Source organism: Arachis duranensis, chromosome 10, assembly GCF_000817695.3.
Source record: "Arachis duranensis cultivar V14167 chromosome 10, aradu.V14167.gnm2.J7QH, whole genome shotgun sequence".
Classification (NCBI taxonomy): Eukaryota; Viridiplantae; Streptophyta; class Magnoliopsida; order Fabales; family Fabaceae; genus Arachis; species Arachis duranensis.
This window is the reverse complement of record NC_029781.3, coordinates 17576599-17590219: the sequence shown is the minus strand read 5'-3', so window position 1 is coordinate 17590219 and position 13621 is coordinate 17576599.

Genomic DNA, 13621 nt, shown 5'->3' with positions numbered 1-13621 from the left:
GTCAACAAATAGTCTCAAATACACAAGCCACATAATAATCTCTTTCCCTTTTAAAATAATACCTCAAATCAAAACTCCAATTCTTATAGAAATTTTGGCAATATCTCCTCTAAGACTTAAATTTCTGCCACCCTTCAAGGGTCCCAACTATCAAACCAAACACCTCTCAGTCATTCAAATAATTTTCAGTAACAAATTATTTCAAAATCAAACAAATACCAATATTAAATCTTTTTTCAAAACCAACCAACTTCAATAGCAAATTATTGACAACAGCTAAGCCTCACATTTTATACTATATACACAATCCATCAATTATTCATTCATTTCATTCCTATCTTAAGGTCTTCTAGCCTAAATTTTCACGTGACATTAAACATTAACTATGAGAAACCAAAACCATACCTTCGTACGGAATCAAAATATTCAAAACTCTGGAGAAGCTTTTTGACCGAGCTATCGAAGAAGAAAACGTCCAGAATCGTCTGTGCCTCCTAAAACTTTCGTTGGCCAAACCCAAAGGAAAGAGGAGGTGCATCACTATTAACTTCCACTAATAAAAAATGGTACCAACGTGTAGAGGAAGAGATTACGAATACTCTTATCGGATTAGATTTTTTATTGGAGTTACGAATTTCAAGAAATCGAAGCCGGAGGTTCAGAAGAATTTACGTTTTCTTTCTGTCTTCTCTCTCCATTTTCTTTCTTTTCTTTCCTCTCGCATACGTTAATATTATATGATTAAAACGCTGCCTTAGCTTTCTTTATATTATATATACACTTTATGAAAGAAAATTATAAGAAAATTATAGATAAGTATTTTATTGCAAGATATTGTGAATACTTCGAGTTATCTGTACATTATTTAGAACTTGGAAGAAAGGCTTCAAATATTTATTATGTACCTGATGCTGTTCTGCTTCAAATAATAATAATAATAATAATAATAATAATAATAATAATAATATGAATTTGATTAAATTTAAATTATTATAAAATTAGTTCAATTACTGATAATAAAAATAATTTTTTAAAAATAAGGAACTCTAATTTTATAAAATAAATTATAACTTATTTATATTTATATTTTTTAAAACTGAGGGTTGCTACAAATAGCATTGAAGAATTTGATATTACATTCTATTGGATAGCTCAACAACACACACACACACGAAAAGAGTGAAAAATTTTACTACAGATATCTGACCGAAGTAGATGGCAATTTGTTTTATAAAAGGTATATTACAGTTGTCTTAAGTTATTATTATGTTTATTAGACCACGATTTTGAGAAATGTTTCTGTTGTTTGAGTTAGGTATTACGTGACGACGAGGACGTATGTCTTATAAGGTCGTGGCACAACCGATGGACAAATGTTTATATGTTAGAATTATTCATTTTTCTAGTTAAGTTGGGTGGACAAGAATTATTTCCGAATACTGTTGATAACAGTCTGTTAAGTGGAGTTGTTAGAAGAAATATTAGAAGGACGATGGTTGATCTAAATATGCCACTTGAAATTAAAGTAGTCAAGAGGGGTCAAACGTTGAACTTGTTATTGCTAAAATGATGCATGATATTATTGAAAGTCATGAGGGTTCTATTATAAGGGATCCGATTATGGAACCCTATGAAGTTAACCCTGATGACGGAGACGATGCTGATGATGAACCAACATAAATTCTTGATGATGGTGATGAGAAAGAATAGATGAACTACTATAGGGACACACGAATCGCTCTGACATAGCCTGCCATTTCTCAACCAAATGACCGGCTGGATCACTTCTCCAGGTTGAATCTCGATGCAATGACTTCAGATTGGTCGTTTACTCATGGAGGCCTCAAAGAGGATCCAACCAATGAGTTCGAGGTTGGACAACAATTTGAAAATAAGGAGGAAGTCATGTTGACAGTTAAGAGGTACAACATTAGGAGGGTTGTTGAATATAAAATACTAGAGAGTGACCAGTTGAAGTATGATGTACAGTGTATCCGGTTCGGGTCCAGTTGGTCTTAGAACATACGCATAGCATATCGCCGAAAAAAAGAAAAATGGGAGATTAGGAGATACAATGGTCATCATACTTGTATGTAAACATCCATGGCCCAAGACCATCGTAGGTTGGATTCAAAGATTATTGCTCAGCACATATTTATAATGGTCAAAGCAGATCCAACAATCAACATCAAGTTTCTGCAAGGAGGTATGAAAAATCACTTCGGTTACAAGGCGTCATACAGAAAGATTTGGCTTGCAAAACAGAGAGTAATTGCTAGAATATATGGCAATTGGGAGGAGTCATAAACGAGCTTCCTCATTGGTTATTCGCTATGCATATGTACTTACCCGGTAAGATTCATTACATTGTATCTTAGTTTTGTATAAAGTCACCATCTACATGTGCTAATTGTTAATGGATTTTTAGGTACTTGGGTGCAACTTGTGACACAGCCTTGGCCTAATTTAGTCGACACTGTCATGTTTCATCGGGTATTTCGGACGTTTTTATCGTGTGTTGAGACTTTCAAGCATTGCAAGCCACTTATTTCTATCGATGGCACCCACTTATATGGTAAATACGGAGACACGTTACTCATGGCTATTGCTCAAGATGGCAATGCAAACATTTTGCCTACTGCATTTGCCATTGTTGAGGGTGAGACGAAAGAGGTTTGGTCATTTTTTCTTTTGTATCTGTGGTAGCATGTGATACCACAACCTGGCATCTTAATGATTCCAGATAGGCACAAATCAATTGATGATGCTTGAACGCCGAAGGAAGTTTATGGAAACTACCTCATGCTTTTCAGGCATTTTGTATAAGACACATTGCTGCCAATTTCATGACTCACTTCAAAAACAAAGACTTGAAGAAGTTTTGTTTAACGCAGCGTATTCGAAGTCACAACGGGAGTTCGCTCATTATTTTGGCCGTCTAAGAGGCGAGAATGTTGTAATCACAAACTGGCTTGAAGAAATTCCTTGCTCACATTGGGTGCAATATGCGGATGAAGGTCGTCAGTTTGGTCATATGACGACAAACATCTCGGAGTGTATCAATGCTGTCATGAAGGGTTCTCGTAATTTGCTCATCACTGCTCTTGTTAAGTCAAGTTATTTACGTTGGGTGAACCTTTTGCTAAGAAAGGTTCAGAGGCCCTTGGCCAACTTCATCAAGTTAGTACTGAATTCTCACAAACATTAATGAAGGCCATGTAATTCAATTCAAAGTACATCAATACTATGAACGTTTATCAGTTTGATCAGTCGAGGACTACGTTCATAATTGAAGAATTAGCGGCAGTATCCGAATCCAGACAACAAAATTACCAAATGCTATTTAATGAGAATAAGTGTGAATGTGTATATTTTCAGGCTTTTCATTTTCAGACTTTAACCTTAATTATTCCCAATGGAACTACATCCAGCAGCTGTAAATCAACATACGACATCAGTACATTAAATATTCCTTGAACGTAGAGGCCTATAAGGTTTAACCTTTTTCTTGGGTCAGTACATTTCTCATAAAGGTTTTGGAGATATCAATTTCAATAACTTTCACATTCCTTGAACGTAGAGGCCTACAAGGTTGCTACAAATGCCCTATCTTACTCACACACTACACATCCTGTCCATAAAAAGAAAAAGCTTACGCATTATAAGGTCCAAAACAAAGTCTACACATTTACTTGTTCACCTTCAAGACCACCAAAAAAAATAAGGAAAAAAATATGATATATGCACCCCTTTTTTTCTGACTTTAAAAAAAATTATATTTCATAAAAAAATAATATTAAAGATCATCCTTAATTATACGCTAAACAGTGTTCTTCGTAAAATAAATAAATAATTACTTTCATCCAATTGTCTAACTCAGCCTTTATCAATGTTCAATTCGAGAGAATCAAGTGTGACAAAATCATATCCCATATTAATATCCACCTAGTACCTCAAATTATATAGAATTTACTAATTACTATTCGAATTTAATTTTGATACTCTCAGTACGTGTATTCAATCATGCAATGTCATATCATTAAAAATAACTAGTATTTTTATTAATTTCGTAAATATCATTCAAAAGGACAAATATAATTATATGATTGTGTCAAATATTTTACACTCTCAATATATCAAAATTAAACCCTTACTATTTTCAAAATCCTCTTATTGTTAAATTGGACAAAATCAGACAAAATTAGTTATACACAAAAAAAAATTATACTAAAAGACTATTAGAGAGATTTAATTATTAAAAAGAATCTTTAATATCAAAATTATTAAGAAGAATTAATTCCTATAATATTTAATAGAAAAATCAAATATTTTTTATAAAAAAACAAAAATCCTTATATTATTCTTTTATTTATTTCTTTATTATAAACATATTTTCTTTATATTTACCTATCTTCTTCAAATATTTATTTATACACCTTTATCTATAACAAAAAAAAAAGTTATTGCATATACTGTTTCACCATTGATCAAGGTTGCGAGAATCGGACCGGTCAATAAACCGGTGAGGTTACTGGTTCAATGGTTTACTGGTTTGACCGGGGTTCAACCGGTTTAATTAAATATTAAATAAAATTATTAAAAAATCTAAAAATAATTTTAAATATATAAATTCAATAATTTCTAACTTAATAAAATTTAAAATTTCACATAATAAATTATTCATAACTTAATATTAGAGGTTCACAAATAACTTCAAACATCAAAGTTTATAACTAAACAACTTCATAGATCATTAACGAAGAGAAATATAATGATACTAAGAAACTCAAAAGAATTTAAATTGGCATGGCTTGTGTACATATTATCTAGCAACACTTAAATTGTGGCTGTAAAGTATAAATAGATTGAATGATACTATCCAAAACAAAGGTATATTAATACAGACAAGCATAATTTGTTGATACATAACAACCAGTTTACCATATGCAGGACTTTGAAATACACTGATTCAGATATATAGAAGCACATTAACACTGTTTTTGACTCATGCTTCACAAGAAGACTGTTAGTCTACCATAAGGCCAGAAAATTCATAACAAAATACTTCCATAGAATACCCTTTCAGAATGGAACAAGTGCTGCAAGTTGCAAAACACATCACAAACATTTCAATTGCAAAACAAAGGTATATTAGTATAGACAAGCACAGAATACCCATTGCAGCTCCATACACAGCAAGACCACCAAAGATGCTAACTTTGAGCAGAGCAGAAAGCCCTCCACCAGGAACATTTGGAACCTTCATGTTATTCATATTGATCTACCCTAACACACAAACACCAATTAGCTAAGAAATTAACCAAATAAACAGAACTACATCAATCAAAAAGGGTCCTATAATAACAAAAAAAAAAAGCATTGGAAGCAGGGTTTCAATATCATAAATGGAAGATATCCTATTGGAGCATCATATGAAATCCAAAATTCAGAAATACATTCCAAACAAAATAAAGCAATGACAAAAAAAATTTGTAAAAAAGAGAAACAAACGAGTAGAAAATCGAGAAGTGTCAAGTATGGTTTAGAAAACATAGTAAAACATAAGAAAAGTGAAGGTTTTTTAGTTGAAGGGTTAGAAAGGAAGAAACTTTGAAGTGATAGTGGATACTCATTGTTCCGTAGGCATCGCTGCCACCGTAGAATATGGCGTGAGCAGTCTCCCAACACTCTCCACACTCTTCCCTCCTCACACAAACACAACCCTTTGGCCTTCTCTTTCTCTGTGTCCAAAACACCAAAACTCGCATACAGACCACTGATGAGGCGAGCTCAAAAATCATGAAGCAATCAAAAACAAAAATCAGAAGCAGCAACCAAATTCACAGAAGGAAGCGAGCTCATAAATCATAAACAGAAGGTAGCAAATAAATCAAGAACAGAGTATTACCGGCGGCGAGTAGGCGAGCTCGGCGACACTCGGCGATGACGACAGAGGAGGTGGGCTCGGCGAGAAGCAGGACGCGGTGGTGGTTGCGGTGGTCAATGTCGTCACTGCTGTGGATGGCTGGCTGCGGGATGCGGTGGCGATAGCGATGGCGGTGGGCTTCACTGATGGCTGTGGGTGGCGATGGTAATTGGTGGCGATGGTGATTTTTGGAGCTTGGGTGTGAATGGTGGTGATTTCTGGAATCTGGAGAGGGGAAGGAAAACTGATTAGGGCTTCGACGCTGTGTTCCTTTTTTACGCGTTTTCTCTTTTTTTTTTTAGCCAAAACGATGTCGTTTAGCATTTTAGCTTTCAAACCAAAAACCGTTAAAAAATCGGACGGTTCTTTCGATTCACCGGTTAATCGCCGGTTCGACCGGTTTTTTTACCAATTTTTTGTCAGACGATTTTTTTTGTTACCGGACCGGCTAAGTGACCGGTTCTCGATTATTCCGATTGAACCGTCCGGTCCGGTCCGATTTTCAGAACCATGCCATTGATAAATCCTCTGACTTTAAATTTAACTCTTTTATCATTATTCTATAAAGATGTATGATCGAAATAATTTAAACTTTTTTTACTTGTTCATCATTTTATTTTCAATTAAAAAATTATAGGATCTACACATTTTTTCCCCTTACCTTCACTATTCTTTTGCAATGAAAATATGGTTTAATGTAGATAAAGAAGTGTTTTGAAGAGAGAAGATTTATTGGAATTATTAGAATTATTAGATTTAATATAATGTATATACATATGTTGCGCAGATTCTCCCTGCTAATGGGTTTTACAGGTTTCTAGGGAGAATGAAGCTTAGTATTTGTTTTTAATTTTAATAATAGATTGAATATACAATAATTTATCTAATCAGTTTAAAATTAATTTCTAAATAGACATATCAATTTTTAGTCACTAATTAATTAACTATATTTATATTTGAAATAACAATTTTTTTTGTTATAAATGAATTCAATAAAAATTTGAATATAATAAATAATTAAAAATATTATGTTTATAAAATAGAAATAAATGAAAAATAATTTAAAGATATTTATTTTTCTATAAAAAAAATTTAATCATTCGATTTAAATATTATAAAAATCAAATATTTTTTAATAATTTTTATATTAAAAATATTATTTTAATAATTAAATCTCTGTAACAGTCGTTTAAAATAATTTTTTCTATACACAATCATATCAATGTAAAGGTGAAAACTCCAACAATCAGTAATTTAGTAAGAGAATTAAGACACTTTACTTTGTTGATTATCACTAATGCTATTTTAAGCATTTCTATAAAATATAATTTCGAGATTTAGGACTTGTTTGAGTGAGCTTTTAAAAAAAGATATTTTTTAGTTATCTTTTTTTAAAAGATTTTATGAAAAAGTAAAAGTAATTTTATGTTTGGACATCTCATACAAAAAGATCTTTTTATCTATAAATTATTTTTGGGTATAATAATATAAAAGTACTTTTTGTTTACTTATTATATGAAAAACATCTTTTTTTAAGTAAAAAAAATCTTTAAAAAAAAAAGATGTAAATTACAGTTTCTCAAAAATGATTTTTTTTTCTAGTGCTTTTACTTTTATTATTAGAAATTTGTCAAACACACTAAAAAATAAAAAAGATATTTTTTATTAAAAAAAAGATATTTTTTAAATTATCAAGATAATGACAGCCAAACAAACACTTAAAGATGCAAAAAAAAACTCTTAAATTTAACAATTATAATAATTATTTGCATGGAAAAAATTTGTATTAAGGACCGTTAAGTAGGGGTCTTATTTAACAGAAAATACCTTCTATATTATATTAGAGTTGATCTCATGTAGGGGTGTTTGCAGTGTGGTTTGGATCGATTTTGAGTCAAAAACTCATCTGATCCGAACACTATGTTTACTTGCGGTACAGTTTGGATTGGATGATTTTTTAAAATATATATATATAACAAGTCTCAACATTAAATTTCAAATAACCAACAATAACATAGCAAGTCTTAACAATATCTTAAAAAACCAACGATAACATAACAATAGAAATAAAATTATAGGTTAGTTAAAATAAATAAATAAATTACATTTTGAATTTGGATGCAATCCCAAAGATTCAGTTATAGTTGTAGAAATTGGAGAGGAATTGGGTGATACGTTGCATGGGAAGGAAGTGGGGTCCAGCATTTAGGAAATAAGGCTGACTGGACCAAAGTTAGCGGTAAAAGGAGAGAAAAATTGAGCCAATCAAACAAAGTCCAACAAACCTCTAAAGACAAAGTGTCGATGCACTTAAATCAGAAATTGGACCAGAACCGTGACTTTGGGCTACGTATGAGAGGAGCCGAATCAGGGGTGAAGACTGGGTCGGTTGGCGAATCTCAAGCACACATGGCGTCTTCCAAACAGCAAGGGGTGAAGGGCAAAGCTGTCTCCGTTGCGGTGCCAACTTTCACTGCCATTTTAAAAAATGGACAGAAGAGGTTGAGCCCTTCTTTTTTTGCAGAATTCGTCGTCGACTCCGAATTGCCTTGGCGACACCAGCAAGTAGCAAATCAGCAAATTGAAAGGGTTGTTAGTGGAGGGACACAAGCAATCCGGACAACAACCGGATAAGGACAAGCAAGTGTCAAGGGGATATAATGGTGGATCTTCATCATCTCGTTAGGAACTTCGGTTGAGGTTGGTCCTTTTTACAGTGCAATTATTTTATGGATTAATTAGATTTAAGCTTTCTATTTTGGAATATTAGAGGGGCCTATAATAAATTGGCCCGAGTTTATAGTAAAGAGTTAGTGAATAAATTTCACCATACTTTTTTCATTCTGTTTGAAACCTATATTCCTTTCGAGAGGATGAAATCTTTTTGGAATAATCTAGGTTACCAGGGTGTTGGTATTATTGAGACCAATGGTCATAGTGGGGGTATCTGGGTTCTATGTTCTAATTCAAATATTTCTGTGAGAGTATTGAATGTAGTTGATCAATGTATCAGTTTTGAAATCACTATGGGCAATACTTCTAGTTACTGTAGTGCAGTGTATGCTAATCCGCATATACATCAGCGTAAAGAACTGTGGGGTGACTTGACAAGGATTGCTAATATGATCCATGGACCTTGGATTGTGTTAGGGGACTTTAATGATGTGCTGTTGCAGAGTGAAGTTAGAGGGGGCAGTTTAGACTTGCCAGAGCAGAACAATTTGTGAAAACATTGGAGGATTATGGGCTGTTTAATATGGGGGCTATTGGGAGAAGATTCACTTGGTACAGGAAGGTGAAAGGTGGGGTGCAGGTGGCTAAGAAGCTTGATAGAGCAGTCATCAACCAGGACTGGCGACTGATGTTTCCGGAGGCTTATACTGAGGTGCTGGTGTGCCTTTATTCTGATCATTGCCCGTTGTTCACTAGGTGAAAGATGGCAGAGAGGGCTACCAAGGGCCATTGTTCGTTCAGATTCCAAGCTGCATGGATGACTCATCCTCTTTTTAGGAATGTTATTCATACAGCTTGGAATAAAGGAGCTCCGGATGTGGTCAAATATTTGTTGGAGGTTCAAAAAGATGCAACTAGCTTCAATAAAAAGGTTTTTGTCAATATTTTTGTTAAGAAAAGGGAGTTAGAGAGGCTTTTGAATGACATTCAGATTACTCTGGAGAGTCAGGAGGATCAACAGCTTAGGATCAAAAAGCAAGTTTTGCATCAGGAACTGAATGCTGTCCTTCTTCAAGAAGAGCTGTTGTGGTATTAAAAATCTAGAGAACAATGGGTGAGATGTGGAGACAGAAATACAAAATTTTTTCATCTGCAGACGGTTATCAGGTGAAAGAGGAACAAAATTCATGGGTTGTTTTTGGAGGATGGGTCTTAGAACATGGAGACTTCAACTCTAGAAATAGCGGCAAATTCTTTCTTTCAAAAACTCTTTTCTACAAGGGAGGATATTGACCTGGACGCCAGGGGGCATTTTCCTTGCCCGTCTCTTAGTACTAAGGCTTGTCAAAAGCTAGTGGAACCAGTGACGTCTGAAGAGGTTAAAAGAGCTGTGATGACCATGAGTTCGTTTAAGGCCCCAGGGCCAGATGGATTTCAAGCAATTTTCTACAAAGAGTTTTCGGACTCTCTTAGCAATGATGTGTGTGGACTGGTCAAGCGAGCCTTTGAGGGTGAGCCAATGAATGTGGCTATTTTCGATACTCTCGTTGTTCTAATTCCTAAAGTGGAAGTTCCCTCTTCCTTACAGGAGTTTCGGCCTATTAGCTTATGTAATGTAATTTATAAAATTGTCACAAAGGTTCTAGTTAACAGGTTCCGACCTTTTCTGTCGGAGATTATTGGTCCTTTGCAAGGAGGGTTCATTCCAGGAAGAGGAACCACAGAGAATATTATCATTGCTCAGGAGATTATGTACTTCATGAGGAACACTAAGTCTCGAAAAAGGACCATGGCGTTCAAGATTGATTTAGAAAAAGCTTATGACATGGTAGACTGGCGTTTTTTGGAAGCTACTTTGGTCCGGTTTGGGTTTCCAAAGGCTACCATTAATCTTGTATTGAATTGTGTGACTTCCTCTTCGTTGGAAGTTTTATGGAATAGAAACAGGCTCCAAAATTTCAATCCAAAGAGAGGGTTGAGGCAAGAAGATCCCATGTCTCCTTATCTATTTATACTCTGTATGAAAATGCTTGCCTGCTTTATCTCTCATAGAGTTTCCTAAGGTTTGTGGAACCCGGTAGCGGTTTCTAGGAACGGACCATGACTCTCTCGTTTTGTGTTTGCATATGATCTTTTGCTTTTCCGTAAGGCATCAAAAGCTCAAGTAATAGAGGTTATGCATTGCCTGGACTTATTTTCTAGAGCGTCAAGTTTGAAGATAAATCTTCATAAGTCAAAGGCCCAATGTTCCAAGAGGGTGTCAGAGAGGAGAAAAGAGGTTTTCTCAGGGGTCTTTAACATCCGGTTCTGCAATAATTTGGATAAATACCTGGGAATTAACATCGGTCATGCCAGAGCTTCCAGGAAGACAGCTCAAGAGGTTATTAAAAAAATTTCGAGAAAGCTCTCCAGTTGGAAAGGATGCTTGCTGAATAAGGCAGGGAGGCTTTGTCTTGTTAAATCGGTTATGGCCTCTATCCCGGTTTATGAAATGCAAATTTCTCTTCTCCCGAAGTATGCATGTAATAAAAGTGATTCCTTGATGAGACAGTTCTTGTGGAAAGGCCAAGCGACCGGCAAAGGGTTGCCTCTGGTCAGGTGGGAGGTCGCCATAACTCCTAAAAGAGCAGGAAGATTGGGTATTAGGGATACTACCTGTGCTAACATGGCACTTCTGAGAAAGTTGGTATAGGATTGTCTAAATAATAGTGAGAAGTTGTGGGTGGAGGTTCTGAAGCATAAATATCTTAGGAATCAATCTGGTATGAACGAAAATAGTAGAAATTCTTCATCGGCTACCTGGAAGAACATTGTTAGTGCCTATGAGCATTTCAAGGAAGGGCTTTATTGGAATATTGGGGATGTCCACAAATCAGTTTGGTATGATGAGTGGACTCCTTTTGGTAAGCTTTGCAACCTTGTTCCTTATGTACATGTTTCTGAATCAGATTTCATAGTGGCTGACTTATGGAAAGGGGTGTCTTGGGAGGTTGATAGTCTTACCACACCTATTCCGCATGAGATTAAGCAATTTATTTGTGGTCTGAGATATTCTAGTTCGACTGAGTTAGAGCCACAGTGGGAGTGGTGGCCTGCAGCAACAAAAAAGTATAGTGTAAGGGAGGGTTATAGATGGTTATTAGAGAAAATATTAAATTAAAATGCCAATAGTAACTGGAACTGGTTGTGGAATATAAACATTCCGAAGAAGTTCAAATTTACTATGTGGCGTGGCTTACATGATGCTCTACCAACTGAGACCTTTCAATTCAAGCGGCATTTAGCTTCTTCAGATATGTATAAAAGATGTAACAAGGTGCAGAAGACTATGGAGCATTGCCTTAGAGACTGTGAACGATCAAAGGCAATTTGACATATGTTAGATCCTAGTATCCTGGACTCGACAGCTGGTACTGCTCTTGAAGAGTGGTTTCGGAAGGCCTTGGCTAACAATGAGGCGTCTTTTGGTGCAGGACTTTGGTGGGTATGGAGATATAGGTACAATGACATATTCAATACTGAAATCCCTTAGACAGACCACAAGGTTGTTGCCTTAGCCAGAATTACCGCTAAGGACTTACAGGTTTACAGGAATCGAAACAATGCCTTTAGGTCTCTCCGAAATTGCCTGTGTTGGGAACCATCGGTAGGCAACAGTTTTAAAGTTAATTGTGATGTAAGCTTGTATCAGGATTCAAATTTAGCGGGATTTGGGTGTATTATTAGAGATTCTAAGGGAGATTAGATCTCGAGTTGCTCTGGAAGCATTCCCCCTGGTCTATCATCAGATGTGAATTATTTGCTGTTTGGAGGGGGCTGGTTTTAGTTTGGGATTGCGATTTGAGGGATATTATATGTGAAAAGGATTGTCTTGACATTCTGCACATCATGCATGAGCTTACAGGTGGGTATTCATCTAAAGTAACATATTTGGTTCACAAGATTGATGAGCTTTTATCTTGTCTTTGGCTTGTTCATGTTGAGTGGGTGTCCCGAGAAACAAATAGAGCTGCGGATTGGATGGCTAGAAATGGTGCCAAGAGTAACTCTAATCATGTTATTTGGTCTGAACCTTGTGCTGATCTCCAGCAAATCATTCGCTCGGATATAGGATAGTGTTTACTTTGTTTCTTTCCATGTTTAGACACCAAAAAAAATAATATATGAAAAATGTATAATAAATTGAATATGTTATAAGTATAATTGTAAACATAATAATAAAATAATAATATTATAATACATTGTGCGGTTTGCATTGGATTGGATTGGTTGTGAAAAGTAGATCCGAAATTCGATCCGATCCAACGGTTGGCAAAAAATAAGATTCAATCAAATCCGAATTAGCGGTTTTAATCGATTTTCGGTTTGGATTGAATTGGATGAGTGATTTAATTTAAATCGGTTTGAATTTGAACACTTCTAATCTCATGTGCACGAATTTATTGATATTTTCAATTAAACTATTTATTTCAATAAGAAGTTATAATTGTTAACAGATAATTAGATACAATAAGAATATGTTCATTTTTACCTAATTTTTGTATTTATTTTTTGCATTTTTTATCTTCATCCATGGCAATTTCGCTTTCGGTATCTAATATCCAATTTTTATTTTTAACTTTTTACATATTCATCATCATCAGTATATTATTCTAAAATAAGTTATATTCTAACTCTAAAAATACTGATATAACACATTCTGGTATTAATANNAATATATATATATTTTTTAACTTATTTTAAAAAAATATATTTTTTTATAATTATATTAAAATTAATAATTAATAAATAATCATACTAATTATCAATCATTCTAATATTATACTATTTATCAATTATTATAATATACTTATCAATCATATATAATTAACATTTTATGTAATATTGTTGGTACCAAGCATACTGATAACCTGATGTAGCCCATTCTCATGCTAGTATGTTTGCCTCTCTTCTCTATTTTTTATTTCTAAAAGGTATCCATTTCAAAAAATTATATTTCTTAGTATTTAATAATTAATTATA